This window comes from Lontra canadensis, unplaced genomic scaffold (assembly GCF_010015895.1).
Source record: "Lontra canadensis isolate GAN:19392208 unplaced genomic scaffold, GSC_riverotter_1.0 scaffold13, whole genome shotgun sequence".
Taxonomy (NCBI): Eukaryota; Metazoa; Chordata; class Mammalia; order Carnivora; family Mustelidae; genus Lontra; species Lontra canadensis.
The window spans coordinates 13,567,181-13,583,561 of record NW_022631007.1 but is presented as its reverse complement, the minus strand read 5'-3'; the positions used below and the strand labels follow the sequence as shown (position 1 = coordinate 13,583,561).

Below are 16,381 nucleotides of genomic sequence, written 5' to 3'. Positions count from 1 at the left end.
GTAAAACAGACACAGTCTTTTGGATTCCCGCCTGGTATCCGCAAGACAGGTCTGAAGCAGTCACAAAAAAACCCCTCCGTTCCAATAGTTTGATGTGGCAAAAAGTGACCTTGCTCCCCCAAAGCTGATAAAGAAAAAACACAACTCTACCTACACGCCACTTGGGAACACACAGACACAGAAACCTGAGCGGTACAGGTCAGCAGAATCCACCGCAGCCCAATGGAATCGGCCCCAGAAGTCAAGGTCAGTCAAGGTCACGGGCGTGGTCTAGACCCTGGGAGAAAAGAGACTCATGTCTCACCCTCTACGTGTCTGTAACACTTGGAATTGTTACAAAAGCACTTGTTATTCTTATAATATAGATTTAGGTATACCAAAAGCTTAGAAATATCATGTCTGGAATGATAACTGAGACACATATTCCAATGGGGGGTCGGGGGGGCGGTCACTCTAACCTGGTGCTTTTCCATCTCAGCTGGGCAGTCACTTTAAGATGCTTTTAAATTTAGAGAGGGAGAGGTCCCAGCTGCAGACCAAGTGACTCTCTAGAGGAGGGACCTTTGCGATAGTTTTAACCCTGACAGGTCATAGTCTAAACCTGCTGATGTTCAGAGGTATGCCAAGACCTCCCTTACCTTCACAAGAAAAGTAAGGATGCTACCTGTGCCGGGTCTCAGCACTGATGCCAGTGACCACGGAGTTCTGCCCGGAGCAACCAGAACTGAGACACCGGGACGCCGAGGCTCACTGTGTGTGTGTGTGTGTGAGACAGACAGATGCAGCAGGGAAGGGGGGATATTTAGCCTTAAGGCCTTGTGAGGAGAGGCCCACCAAGCAGGAGCCAGCAAAAGCAAGGGATCGGAGGTCCAAACGCGCATCACCTCGGGGACCACGATGGAACCTTAGGGACCGGCTGGGGATGCAGGGAAGAGCAGACTGGAACTAAAACTACTCAAAGGCCAGACAGCCAGTCCCCCAGGCAGGCCACGCTACGCTGAAAAGTCTGGGCTTACTCCACAAACCCAGGAAGGCCTCAGAAGTCTGTAGGCCACACCGTATTTTCAGTTCTTGGGAAAGAGCAGAGGCCCCCCGAGGAACCGTGTCCACTGTGCATGAAGGAATCAAAGAATGAACGGCGGGGGTGGGGGAAGGCCAGGGTTACAGAGTCACACCACTCACCGCTGACGTCAGCATACACAAGGCGTGACACAGGACATGACACAGAAACCCACCGGGACCCGTATCATGCAGTGTCCCCAATACAGAGAAGAGAGGGCTTTGAGAGTCCTAGGGTGGTGGCTGGGGCCCAGACCCTCACTGTACCCCACAGTCATCCCCAGATAAAAGCATTAAACGTACACAATGAAATCCATACGCACACAAGACTGCAAAACCCACTCATGGGATATCCCCACGCAAAAAAAATCTGGGTAATAACAGACGCAAAAGCACACATGTCAAAACGTCTCAGTGAAAACCGGGCCGTGGGAAGAGGAGAGCTGAAGGATGGGCCAAGAGTCTCCAGTGGCCCCAGGAGCGGAGTCCATGAGAACCAGCCCTGCACACACTCCTGACACGCCCCAGGTGACTCCAGCGGGCGTGTCCTCCGTTACTGACCCCAAACCAAGGAGAAAGGGCTCCCTAAGAGGGCCGAGAAGCAAACGCTTCAGATCGGGTGGCGACAGAACCAGCAGTAGCACCATCACACCGAAGACCAACAGTCCAGAAACGGGGCTTTCAGCCAGTGAAAAGAATCGCTTATGCACGGCATGGAATCCACCCAAAACCAGACCACCCACAAAGAGCTGCAGCTGAGTGTCAGAAACCAGGACCTGAAACGCTGAACACACGCTAAAGAGGATTTTTATGCTGACCAAACTGTGAAGTGACAAAAAGATCTGATTATCATGTTGAAGACACGGTCAGCGGTAATCTGGAGAGAAGGACGGTCCCCGAAGTCGTGTGGGGCAACGTGAGCCCAGCTCCCGAAATCCGATAGTCCCACAGCCGGCACATATGGCACCTACCGCAAAGCGCAACATCATCAATGAGCTGAATTTAATCGACCCACAGCCAACTTCCTGTCCTGGAGAAAATACAACTGCCGTGAGAGTATCCAAGGAATACTGGAAAACACGGGAGGCATTCCTGCAGCCTGTACGGAGCCCCAGTGCCTCCATAAAGGGGACGAAAGAGGGAAAAACAGAAAAGGAAAAACATTAAGTACTTGGAAAAAACTGACTCCTGGGTTGAAGAGGATATTAAAATAGGAGCTAAAGACTCCTCAGAAAAAGCAGGGTCCTGCTGGCTCTAGGCAGACATCACGTGATGATTCCTGGCCGGGGGTGGGGGTGGGGGTGGGGGGGCAGACCATGAAAACACAATTGTAACCATGGGTCCCCACCAGGGTTCTACGGATGCTGCCCCTTCTGTTTATTCCCTCTGGGTTCAAATATTCTGGAACTTTCCATCCATCATCACATTTACCACAAAGCTAACCTGAGTTCCAGACCTTCTGGGTGACTACAGCCTGCCATTCATTCCATCTGCCATGGCCCGGTTATGAAGGACTGGAGGGACCCTCCACCAGGTCCCCCTCACCTGGTGGAGGGAAGGGCCTGTGGGGCTCCTCCAAGGGTGGCAGGAAAAGCAGAGGTACCTTCACCCCTTTGGGCGGAAGGGCTTCTCATACTGTACTAATTCTTAGTTCAATACATAGGGGCTAACCAGAAAGGCACCACAAAATGGGAGCTATCTGAAGGCAAACTTCTTAGGTATGAAGACTCATCTCTGAACATCTACCACTCAGGGTCATGAGGATCCGTGATTCCAGATGATCTTAAACAAGAGCGCGGTATGCTTTTGACAAATGACAGTGTGGATGGAAATAAGGGGGACATGGTCCCATGGCCGTTCATGACACGGGAAGGCTCATGAGCTTCCCCACCCTCTCGGCACTGGGGTCCCCCACCACAATCCCCATCCTCAAGCTTGACTCCTGCTGGGGAACTGGAATCATCCAGGCCACCCACGTGGCCATCACCTGCCCATTCCCATCTCACCTGAGACCTCACCCTGCCTGCTTGCTCACAGCAGCCCCCCCACCACGCTCCCTGGTCTGGTTCTGGTTAGTTAGTACCTTGCTTGCCCCAGGATTTCCCTGCCCTGGGGGAGACCAGGCGCCCAGAGTGTGGGGCAGAGCAGGGTAGCGGTTGATAGTCTGGACCCAAACATGGCTTCTACATACACAGCTTAGGCAAGTCTGCCACCCTCCTGGTGCCTCAGTTTCCCCCTGTTCCACAAGGACGGTAAGAGTCCCTCCCCACACGAATTGTAAGGACAAAGCCATGGAATGGCACACAGCAAATGTCAGTGACGACTTAACTCCCACTATTAGCTATGAGTACTATTACAAGCATCACTTCTCTGCGTTACGCAAAAACGCCCAGGAACCACCCAAAGAAGAGAGGGACTATAGAAACACAATTTGTTAGTGAAGCGGCATTCCACAGTTTCACAGTTTTTTAGTATTTCTAATATCAAGTATAATGTTCGCTTAATTAAAGAGGGTGTTTACACTTTCTCGGCCAGGCAGGAGATGTTCACGCTAATTTGACACCAGGACTACTTGCTGTCTATGAAAAGGACAGTCATTTCTGAAGTTTCTGAGGATCCTTACAAGTCAGAGCAATACACGGGGGTCAAGGACGCAGACGCCCCCCCAGTGTGGGAAGCACGATGGAAAACGAGGTGCCTGTCAAACCGAGTCAACCCCACAGCAGTGCTGACCCCAGCTGCGCTCGCCGGGACACGTCCTGGGCAGAGCCATCCTCGGTGATCTTAGTCCTTCCATGCCACGGTCCACACATCCACACCCACCGTGGCACGTGTAGGCCCCTGTGTCCACGGTCACGTGTTTCAGTAAACAGCCCCATCACTTAACATGCAGGCTTCAGTGCCACATAAAACTAAACTTTACTCCCCACATTTCCAGATTCTCGCTGGGTCCATGGACCCATTCACGAACCCCTTGGGTTCGGTGTCAATGGAGGGAGCTGGGGGTGGACAGGGGGCGACCACCCCAATCCTCGCCCGCCAATTTTCACATCCAAACCACTATGATTTCTGTGCACTCCCTTCCAGGCCTGTCTGCGGGCTCCAGAGAGCTGCCTATCTGCAATTCCCAGCAGTAAAATCTGAAGGCAGAAGACAGCTACAAACAACCTGACATATTCAAAGTCACACTCGCTCAAGTTCTTCCCGTAGTGCCTAATTCACAGTCCTCCGCGAAACCATAAATTGGCATTTTGTCCTGCACGCCTCATTCACCTGTTACTCCGGGCCTCCAACACCGCACTCCCCTCGGGGATCACTGCCATTCTCTCCACGTTCCTGCTCATCAAAATAACCCGGCTCCTTCCCAGAAAAATCTCCAGGCTCCCAATTTAGCAAGCAGCCAATTTCTCGACAATTCCACTAATGACAAAAAGGCAGTGTTTATGACCTCATGCTCCAGCTCTTAGATATGTTCTTTTCACCTTGAAAAAGTCATGGTTTTACTCCAAGCACGCTGAGGACAGCTGGTGGTCCTCCCGGGGCAGAAGATGGCATGGAAGGTACCCCCCAAGTAGAACCGGGATTAGCCAGGTCAATGTGGGTTAAACACAGAAATCCGCTGGATGGCCAGCAAAGCCGCCACCTCCCAGCGGCTCAGGCCCCTGCGGCCTGAGAAGCGGGCTGTTGGGAGGGGAAGGATGGCCCAGCCTGGTGGGTTTCAGAACCTGACAAGGAGAGCCAGGGATCGCCTTGACTGGCGCTCTGCGTGCCATGGCCTGGGGGCACAGGTCAGAGACAGATGACCCCGGAGAGGTGCTCTGATCTGCTTCTCAGGGTCCTTCCAGTGTTGCTTTCACTGGAAAATCTCCCCTTCTTTCTCAATACCTTTTCCTTTCTGGACTATGAAAATGCTGGGGCTCTCTTAATCAGACGGCTAGCTTAGTTTCTGGTCATTTTATTAACAAAAGTAACTCTTAACACAGTGCAGAGTGTCATCCAATCAGATGATTTCGTGAGACCTTCCTAGTAAGTCGGGAGGGAGAGGCAGCCATGTGGGTCACAGGGTGGAGTCCCGGGAGCCCCCCAGGTGAAGGGTTTTGGGAGATGTCCAGGATGAGGGGCGGGGTCTAGGGGCACCTCTCTGGTCCCTTTCAAGCCAGGCCTACATGTTTAATCAAGTTTTTCCAGTGCCTTAAGGTTCAAAACTGAATGAAGCCCAGAAGGACTGTTCCATCCAGCCACCTACCCCTCGCATCCCCCAATAGGTGCTTCCAGAAAGCTGTCACCTCGCTGGGTTTCTGGCACTAACTCAGCTACCCACTACCCCCCAAACCCTCTGCAGGTGCCTGCCCAATTCTTTCATCCCTCACTCAGTGGGGCTCCTGCAGAAAGCATGTCCTGACCCCCCAGTACACCTCGGAACCCTGACCTCTCCTCCTGGGTACTGGCAGCCACTTGCCTGGACAGAGGCCTTCCCCAGTGTTTCCCCATCCCCCGCCTGGAACAGAGCAGGCTCCGTGCGATCCACCAACAGATCATCAAAAGGGCAAGAGGGCCAGGGACAGCGTCCAGATAGTTACAAAAGGCTCAGCTCTCAGACCCAATCTAGGGGCTCCCCAGCCCCGGAACAAACCGCCAGTGTGAATGAGCAGTCCTCCGGCCTTCCCGGCAGCCCCCAAAGTGCTGCCTCATGTCACCATAGGTGAGCGGTGACTCACGGACACGGTGGTGCCAAGACTGGAGGCGGCAGCCAGGGCCCTCTGCAAAGCCACGCTCAGGAGGTGGGCCAAAATACATTCCACCCATAATTTAGTTTTCCTCTCTTGCCAGAATGGAGAAGCCCTGTGACACCAGACCGCGGTTAGAAATCAAATGATGGCCTCCCTGTCCAGGGAAGGGATAAAAGTACCTTCTCCTCCTAATGAACCTGGAAGTTGTAAACCAAGTCTGGGGCGCTGCCCTGCGTCAGATCCAACGGCAGCAGCCCTCCTCGACAGAGCGGACCCCAGATGCCTCCCCACGCAGCACCTGACACCCGGAAAGCCGTGACCCCGGGGACATGGACAGTGACTGTCCTTCCTGAAACTGACCGCAGGGAAATCATCAGCCCTTCACTTCAAGGAGGGAGGGGACCCTGAGGACCTCCGGACAGAAACACCTCCCATGTTCTGAGACATATACCTTCCAAGAACATACCATGTTCTAAGACACACACCTTACCCCATAGGTTGATGTTTCTGAAACTGGCGAGTAGGTAGGGACACCTGGGTGGCTCAGTTGGCTAAGCATCTGCCTTCGGTGCAGGTCATGATTTCAGGGTCCCAGGATCAAGTCCTGCGTTGGGCTCCCTGCTCAATGGGGAGCCTGCTTCTCCCTCTCCCTCTGTCCCTCCCCCTGTCTGTTCTATTTCTCCCTCTATGTGTCAAATAAATAAAACCTTTAAAAAAAGAAAAGAAACTGGCGTGAAAGTGTACATCTTCAAACTGAGCTGTGCTTTCCCAACCCCACCCCAAAAGCTCACAAAGCACAGCCCGAGCATTTGGACAGCCGGGAATCAATCCCCACAAATGGGGTACCGGCATTTCTAAACCTGGTCTTAAAGTTCACCCAGTTGAACACAACAGTCATGGAAAAACTTTTCCCAAGATCACTGCCTTTGGAGACTTTTCTGAGTAGTGACTACACATTCATCCAACTATCAATATAATCAGAAATTCTTTGTAGAATTGAGCACAATAGTGTTAAAAAAATGATTCCAAGGAAAAACTTCCACGTATCGAAGGACATATGTATCGAGATGTTCACTGTATTGCTCTTTATAATTTCCAAGTGACTGGGCTGTCTATGAATAAGGATTTGTTAAACAGGGTGCCTTCTGGAACCATCCGACAGTCATTTGAGGATCCGAATCTGTGTTTATTGATGTGAAAATAGGTCAACCATAATTTTAGATAAAAAGCAGTTTTTAAAAACTGTAGCATTCATTCGAAAGATCTGTATGAAAAGAATTGCTATGCACAGAACAAGTCCCCACTCTTTGATCCTGCTTTGTTTGGAAGCTTCTAGACTTCCATGTGACAACACTGGAAACTCAGACAAAAAACATCCAGTTCAGACCAGACTGGTTCTCATAGGTGGCAAAGTTCCAGCAATGTGAACTTTTTTCTCCTTTTGCATTTTCTAAGATTTTTAAGATGAACGCATAATTACCTGGGTAATTAGGGAAAAAACTCAAGTGGAAAGGCTTTTCTTTCTTTCTTTTTTTTTTTTTTAAAGAAAAGGAGGAAAACCAATATTCCCTAAACAATCTGCTTACCAGAAAGTACCTGTATCAAACACAACGTGCTTCTCATCCCCTTGGAACACCCAGACTCTGGTGCCTCCAGCGAGCAGCTGCTGGTCCCTGCACACTACCAGCCAGGGCACAACCTGCTGACTCTATCCCTTGCATTTCCTCCTGCTCCCAGAAACCTGAGCAACGGGGCAAGGACTGGGAGAGCAAATCCTTACTGAGACATTGACCGATACATCACGCAACTCGTCTGTGCCCGTACATATTTCAGACGAGATCGGGAGCGTTCAGGGCGGTATGGCCATAGTCTGTGCCCATACATATTTCAAAGGTCAGACCGAACACCTAAAACTATCAAAGCCCTGCACCCCTATTTAACGCAGATGGTGAAACACCGCAGAAAATCTCTACTTACTCAGTAGTAGAGAAAAAATCCACAGTGCACACAGGACTCACAAAAGAACACCCCAGGGCAGGTATGGGGCCCAAAGCCCAACACGAGGGGATGAGGCGGTGAAATCCACATCTCCACGCTGACATTTCCCAGCCCCCGGAAGTTAAGTATCTACAGCCACCACGTTACCGAGGAGAAAGCCGGGTCTCAAGTCCAAAAAGTCATCCAGTGCCAAAACTCGAAGGAAACAGAAGTGCAAGACTGGAACACAGACAGCTGTGTGGGACTGAGAGAGAGAGAGCGAGAGAACAAGTGGGCAGAGCAGCAGGTGGAGAAGGAGAAGCTTACCCCCACCACCCCCTGCACAACTACTGGCTGAGCAGGGAGCCCGATGGCGGGGCTGGATCCCAGGACCCTGAGATCATGACCTGAGCTGAAGGCAGATGCTTAACCCACTGAGCCACTCAGACGTCCCTAGCCACTTAACTCTTAATAAGGATTTACCTTGAAGCACATATGACTTCTGGTTGTGCGAATCCGACTATTTCCTCACAGATCAACTGAAAAGAAAGAGCCATCTACAGGAGACTCCAGCACAGGGCCTGACACCGAGGAAAAGCCCGATAAATGGGTAAAACCACAGAAAAATCCCTATGTGAAGAGGTGGATAGGAGTATTTCAAGTGTGTGTGCGCGCACGTGCGTCCTCAAATAGTAACTATGATTCTGAGAGATTCGCATCTACATGTCAAATTACCTGAAACTGAATTTCTCAAGCTCTTAAAATGTTTATAAACAGAAGACAAAGTGAAGGAACCCATGAAGCTCCTGCCCAGAGGAAAAGGAACACCTGCGCCCCCTCCCCTTCCTCGGGACTGGCTGGGCCCCATCAGCTGCAACCAGGGTTACGGAGCACAGAAGGTTCCCTGGGCATCTCTCTCTGAGACCAACACACGCTCTTCCCCACATGAACAGCCCCGAAATCACAGGTGGTTCTAACAAAATACCAGCCAAGTACGTGCACTACGTAAACCCCAAGAACTCATTTCTGATGTGCGCCACCCGGAGTCCGCATCCTCTGACAAGGGCCTGAAAGGTGAGCGAAATGGGAAATCTGGGTTTCACGGTCCAGCACTACAAATGGAAGACTATCTATCGAACAGCTGCAGACCAGCACAGAGCCAGGACCCCGAGGGACAGGGCTCTCCTCTTGTGAACGTCTTGAACACTGATTTCTGAGACCACAAAGGGAAAAAAAAAATCCCAACTTCTAAGAGGGGTAATGGGATAGGGGTCATGGGGAGGATCGGGGGACCCGACCAGAGCCGATGGATGACTGGGTTTACCTACACCCACCGTCCTCACCACTGTCGACTGAGCGATTCTGGTCTTCGATCCTGGGCCCAGGACTTCTCGTGAATTATTTATATGGATTATATCGGCTCTAGTAATTATTTCCAGTGAAATTCCAACCCAGTGCTTTTATTTCCCATTCACACAAAGGACACATGCAAATATTTGACTCCCCTTCTCAAAGCGACAATTCTCAGGGTAATAAAAAAAAAATACTGGAATGCATCTGCACTTTTTTTTTTTAGGATATTCCACTTACTTCTTTGTATCTAAAACCTACTAAAAATTCAAATCCTTTCAAAGCGGGCAGCAGAGTAAAATGGGTAAACAGAGGCGGGGTGAGGCTCGCTGAATGAAACGTTAAATGTCAGAGTGAGGGGGAGCCACTTGACAGAATTTATGAGTAAGCTGATTACTATTCACAGGCCAGAATTCTTAAAAGCCAGAAATTACTTCTGTCACATATTGTGCACTTGGAACTGCTAAGACGTCTAAGAAGAGAATATTAATGGAGCTTCCGAATGGTTATACGGTAAGTCGCCCCCTGCAGTGTTCACCTTGGTCAGCCCATCTCCACCTGTCAATTCCCCCATTCATGGGACGTGCTGTCTGGCACTGCGGATGTGGCCGTCAGTAAAATGTCACTGGTGACCAGTGGCGCCCAGCCTAGCAGGACAGTGTTCGTGCAGGAAGCAGCAGTCAAGCAGCAGTCAGCTCCCAACCTCGGGAGTCAAGGAAAGGTTTCTTGAAGGAGCCTGAATTAAGTCTTAGGGGCCAAGGACTCTCCTGGCCATAACAGCCTGAAAAGGCATCTGGGGAAGTCTTTTAACCTATTCTTCCTGAAGACAACCACCCACATCCATCTCCTTCCCTCGCAGGGCATGAGGCCACTCACTGCCCTGCACTGCTGTGGGCTGGTCCCCGGCATCCCAGGCCCTCTGTGCGATCCAACCCTGGGTTCTTCCTGTCTCAACACCATCAAATGACAGTCCTAATTCTTTTATGTGAACATTTTCCCATGTTCTCTATTTTTCCTAGTATCTTCCAACTACCATAACTGCACAGTTCTAACAAGCCAAACCCAGTGGCTCCTCCCTGTCCCCTCGTTGTTGCTTCTCTGATCAATCCCACAACTGTCCTGTTTGTGCTGGGCTCCCAACGCCCTTCCTCTACACCCCCACCATATCCAGCCTGGCTGGAGGGACACACCCCCTGCCTGTTCTCCCTCCTCCAGCTGCTTCTCTGCTCCCTCTCTTTGGCCTTCATGCCCCATCTTCTTGAGGTGAGCTAGAAGTGTGCTCCCAGACCCCCTGGCTCATGCTGAAGTCTCCAGGGAGCTCTTCCACACTCGTGGGCTCAACCCCAAGGAAATGAGGCCTGAGCTGGCCCTCTCAAAGGGTTCTCGGTCAGTGAGGCAGACCCTGCAGGTGAACAACCCCAGGGACCCCTCCTTCAATTCTGTACCCCAGTGGCCTGGCTTCCCTCTTGCTGGTGTCAGACCCGCTAACAGGACTGGCTCAGATGTTTAAGGACACTCCCCCCTTCCCACGTGGCTTGCTGCCTCCCAAGGAGCTCTCACATTTTACAACAATTTTACTGCTAACTATGGCAGAGAAAAAATAATCCAAGTTATGTATGCAACCAAGCGCAGACTGACAAAACCCTTAACCAGGGAGCTTCTCCTGTCTTCACTTGGGTGGTCCCAGGAAGCTCCTCTAGACTCTGGTTCTCTGCTTTAACATCAGAGATCAGCTCATCAAACCAACCAAGTAGCAGTCTCTCCAAGGACAGAGCTCCTGGGTTCGTCCTGACCCCCTTTTTCCATGAAGACCCTTTCTGTTCTAGACCAGCTAGAGCGACCAAGGAGAAACAAGTATGTGGATCACGACCCATGCAGAGAAAGGGTCAATGGAGTAACATCCCCAGTCAGCAACTGGAAAGATCTGGGCCTCTGCCTGCCTCACCTGGCCCTGAAAACCTTCCCTGGCTCCACAGAGTAAAGCGGCAACTCCCTCCCGACCTCCGACACAGTGTCTGCCCTGTGTCCCAAACCACACCTCCGGTTTCCTTTCAACAGACACCCGCCCTCAGCATAAAGCAACCTGGATACATAGGAGAATGGGGATTCTGCTGGGGAGGTTTGGGGAACTGTCCAGGTCTAGGCCCCGCGCTCAGAGATCTGCTTTCCCCTGGGGATGATCAGGCGGGCAAAGATGGATTTAAAAACAAAAACAAAAACAAAAACAAAACAAAATCCACCTCCCAGGTGATTTCAACATACAGTATGCTTTGAAGCTGGCCAAAGCTCGCCACCCAATGACATCCGAATCTTCTCCCTGCCCAGCTGCTGGGCAGACTCGGTCCCTGCAGAAGCCAGCAACCATGTGGCCCCCTTTGTTAAGGGGGGCCGGCTGGTGGGCTCAGGGCAGTGAAGGGTGAGCTGCAGCTGGCTCTCACTGGCTCACATGGGTGGTTCAACCCGGTAGCTGCCCAGGGGCCACAGTGGGGCTGTTTAGACCACACCACTGAAGCCAGCAGGTGCAACGGTCACGGCTCTTTGTTCCCCTCCTCCGAGCTGGTTTATCAGCAGACCACATGCACAAGGGCCTCCGACGCTGGGAAGCTAGGGAAGGACACCTGTATTCCCTTCAGGCCCCGGGAGACTAGAGCAAGCTTCCTGGTTCCTAAAAATGGGGCAGGGTTTCCCTGAGTCCCACAGCCTGGGGGAAGGGGAAAGAGGGAGAGAGGAGAAGATGAATCACAGGAGTCTGGAACCACAAAAATCCTTCCACAGGAAGTATTCTTTTCAATTTGTTCAGAAGCGTTGGGCTAACAGGAACCAGCCGAGAGTTTCTCCAGAGACTGAGCTTTTAATGAGCAGATAAGAATAATCTCCTGAGTGTGTCATTTATTTCATTGCAAAGTGGAAGGTGGAATCCTTATCTTAGACCTACTAGAGAGACTGCCTGTAATCTTTATCTTATTCTCATGACCTCGGTCTGCCCGGAATACCCTCGCTTCAGGGCACAAGGACAGACTTCACAGGGGGCTCCTGTCTGTGTTACCCCCAACGGCAACAACTCAGTCTTCCAAAGGAACCAACCTGGACCCTGCAGAAGACAGGGAGAGGGCGCAGATCCCCAGGAATAAAGGTGGAACTGGCTGCCTTCCGCTCAGGCTGCAAACATTTTGCAGGTTTTAAGGATTTCGTCACCTTCAGAGTGCAAGTTCTGTAACTGTGTAAGGAGGCTTCACGCACCTGTCCTCGTGCAAGAGCGCTTTTGATGTCAGCACCTTGGGAGATGTGAATAAGAGTGCTGGGCTTGGGCAGACACAGGTTCGATTCCCGGCTCCAGCACTCTGGTACCCTTGTGCTGGGGGACTACGTAAATCCTCACAGTTTCTCTATGAGGGAACCCTTCATGATTTTGGTGAGGGTCTTCACGTGTGCTTGGCAGGCCCGGTGCTTCATAAGCCCTCAGCAAATGATACCTCTTTCTAGCCCTAAAATATCCCAAATCTCAACTTAAATTAGGCGAACTTCTTCCTGAGATCCTACTGGCTTACTGACGGGCCGGTCTGAGCAGGCACTAGTCCACCTTGGGGCGGTGGTGGGGGCGGGACTGATGCACTCTGTGGGATCCACCCTTCACCCCTCGAAACACACCGCTCACCCCTTGATTTCTAAAATACCTTCCGAGAGCCCTGGCCTTCAGAAGGCTGAGTATTGACATCCTCTCCCTTAAGACACTGGGCCAGATGGCATCAGGTGCTGTTATGTAACTCGAGGATGCCCCCGGGGGCCCACTGAAAAGCAGGCTCAGGCTTCCTGAGAGATCCTCAGTAAGTAGCAGGATTGTTCCCTGGGCATTTGGGGACTCGGTGAATTATTCTTCTGTCACTCCTCCAGAGGGTGCTGGCGGAATGCGGGGCTTCTATTGTGCCAATCCCTGAGAAGGTGGGCAGCCCAGCTCAGTCCCCCACACAGGATGGCCCCAGGCTCCCCTCCTGGCCAGGAGCAAAGCCAGACAGAGCACTCTGAGTGAAGTCTCCATAGCTGTTTGGTGACCCTTCCCGGTTCCGGCTTGTCAGGCAGCGACCTCAGGACAAAGAAGTCAGAGTGCCCTGCTCCAGGGCCTTCGGAAATATCCCAGGGGCCTGGCTCGAATTCTCAGGAGAGAAATCACACCTCCATCCAGTATAAGTGCGGGATTTGAAAATAACAAAGCTAAGGAAAACCCACGTGGCTGGCCCAAGGCCCACTTGCTAAAACAGCAGCTGCTAATCAGTCAAAACAAGGCTGATACCCGAAACAGGGAGCCAGAGAGGTCTGCCCAGAGTCAGGGAGAACAGCAAGGGTCGAACTCCGTGCCTCTTAACCTTGCTCGGGCCAAGGGCTCCACTAAGAATCGGAGGGAAGCCAAGCACCCTCCTCCCACAACTGGCGGCGATGGGAAGATTTAAATGCGGGAGGGGCCTCCCAAGACCCAAGGGCGTAAACCCCATTCGCATTAGCATACCTTATCAACAGAGGAGAAACCATTAGAATAAGAAAAAGTCTGTTCCAGCAGCCATAGGAAAGCACTTCCAGGCTGCTGGGTAACCAGAAATCAAGTTAGCAAACAACAGCAAAGGAGAAAATCCAGGAAGACTCCCTCTTCCTCCCTCCACCGAGAAAATTAAGAGCATAATACTAACTGGCAGACAGCCCAGTTAAGGACACTTAGCAGCAACTTGTCCAGCCCCCTTTCTGGGTCCTTCTGGAAATCCCCCTGTGTCTGGACTGGGATCAGCCACCAGACCTCGGGCAGATCAAAGTGCCGGTGGGATCAAACAATAAAAAAATGAAAACTATCAAATGACAGACTGAAGCCCCGCAGACCAGCTACGGAGGCTCTTCCAGCAAGGCTCGGTTTCACTGCCGGGGGAACAAAAGGCAACCTATGTGGGCCTCTCCCCACTGGGGCTTTGCATACCTGAAATTAACAAATGGTGTTAGTCTCTATCCATTGTTGGAAAGGGCCATGGAGTGTGGTGCCTGAGTCCTGGAACAACAGGAAAAAATTAAAGCTCACAGAAGCTTCTCAGGCACCACAGATCTGAGCTGCTCATTGTTCATTTCGTAAACAAGCGAGCCATAAGACAAATCCCTAGGAAGCCAGGTTTGTTCACTTTCCGAGTCCTCCCAGAACTAACTGTTCCCTCCCAGATCAGCATGGCCTTGGCATTCCACAGATGGACAAGCATCGGGCCTGGGCAACGGGGGACCTGTCCCTTACCCTCTCCAAGTCCACGCATATGCACAAAGCAAGGAGGGAGGAGGCCGACTGGGGAGTGCGTCTCCTTCTAATCACCCCCCCCCACCCTCGTTGCACAGAATGCACGAGCCCAGAACCAGGAACGTTCTCCAGGCTTCACCAGACATTCCTGGAATCTGTTTCCTGGTCAGGAGGGCCAGGTGGAAGGTAGACTGTTTCACTGGATGACGACAGCAACGTGGAATAGCAAAATGCTCCCTAGCCCCTTAAAGTACAGTCGCTGTCCATCCAAAGATGTCAAAACGCTTCACAAACCACCCATTAATTTTTATGGTGGCCTGAGAAGCAGATTGAGAATCATTACCTTCATTTTTACAAGGCAAGGAACCCAAACCACAGGGGAAGACGGAGAACAGCCAGGCCAATGCAGTCTCACCCAACGTTCTAGGCTGATGCTCCCTTCTCTGTCCACCTCTGGCCCACAGAAGGGGAGCCAGCTCAGAAGGGAGCCAGGCCACTAAAGATAAACTTAGGTGTTCAGAGACCACTACCCTTGGAAGGCTGCGGAGAGGAGAGCTGTGTAAAGGGATTAGTTTGATTTAGGCAAGAGAAGCCCCAGCTGCAACTTACTCATTAAATCGGCAAGCCTGTGACCCCAAGAATGTAAATATTAAAGGCGGGTAGGAACAGTGGGATCACGGATGTCTTCTGTCTTACTCTTTATATTTCTTTTTGTTACCACGTTTTCTCCCCAAAGCATATACTGCTTCTGTGATGAAAACAAAAGTTATACGAACTTATTACTGATAAAGGACACACTACAAATCTGCTGCAATAACTCGCCAAGAATGAGCACGAATAAAATCCAGCCCGGCGTCCCCTCTCGAAATCTCACTGCTGGGGAGGATCCGCAAGCCGGTCAGCACGTAGAGGGCCCGCGGCTCTCGCGCCGCCCAGCACCCCGGGGAAGGGCCAGCGTCGGCCTGGTCCCCCGGCTGCAGGAGCGGCCGCGGGCCAGGAGCCGCCCGCACTCTCGGGCACCACCAATCCGCAGCGCGGAGCAGGCTTCCCGGGAAACATCACTTAGAGAACAACGTGCCTCTCCTCCAGCCGTCCCCACCCGCCGGCAGCCCGCGCTGTCAGCTCGCGACTGCTCGCTCCCCGGACGGCCCAGCCACAAACCGGGATTTGTATTTCCATCCTAGAACCAGGCATCTCCGAAGTTGAAATATGCATTGTCACCAACAAGTTTAACCCGGGACCGCGCGCCCCCCTCTCCTCCCGAGAACCGCGCGAGGGGGCGCCCCGGGGACGCGTGCAGTCGCCGCGCCGCGCCAACCCGCAGGGCCTGCCCAGGAGGCGCCAGGGCCGGGGGAGGGGGCTCCGCGGGCGCACGCGGGGGCTCCGACAGCGGCTCGGCGCCGGGAACCCTGGCCCGCCCGTCTGCGCCCGGGAAACCCAGGCGCCCGGGCGGCAGCAAGGGGAGAGAGGCTTCCCGAAGCCGTCCGGCGCAAGCCGTGCCGGAGCACCAGGACCCCGAACTCAGGCGGCGGGGGAACGATCGGCGCCCACGAGGGGTGCGAGCCCGCCGAGCCCCGGCAGGCTCTGTGGGAGCGAGGCCGGGCACTGGGCGGGAGCTGCCCGCAGGGGAGCGCCGGACCGCCGCCTGCCTACCTGGCTCGCATTGCGTCCCCGCCGGCTCCTGCGGCTCTCCTCACTGTCTGGGAGCTCAGCCCGGCCGGGGGCGCGCGCGGCTCCGCGGGAATCTCCGCGCGGCGGAGGAGAGCTGCCGGGTCTGCCGAGAGTGCCCCGAGCGCTCGGCCCGCGCCTCCGCGGGCGGAGGGTGGTCCCCGCGCCGGGGCGGGGCTGCGGGGGCGGGGGCGCGGCACGCGAGGCGGGGCGGGCGGCGGGGGGGCAGGCGGGAGGGCAGGGGTGGTCTCCGCGGGGGGTGGAGCGTGGGGGCAGGGCGGAGCCTGAGCCGAGGCCCCTAGCGAGACAGGGAACGGGGAGAAAGGGAGACGAGGAG

The 16,381-nt window shown here is 53.2% G+C and overlaps 1 protein-coding gene across 1 annotated transcript in view; it reads right to left on the bottom strand.

The window, feature by feature from the left end:
- SH3BP4 (SH3 domain binding protein 4) overlaps window positions 1-16,124 on the bottom strand; it is an 82,723-nt gene extending 66,599 nt beyond the window's left edge. The window contains exon 1 of the mRNA XM_032857546.1: window positions 16,030-16,124. The gene's annotated coding sequence lies outside the window, so the exon portion shown is untranslated. The remainder of the gene's footprint in view (window positions 1-16,029) is intronic.
- Window positions 16,125-16,381: the final 257 nt, after the last annotated feature.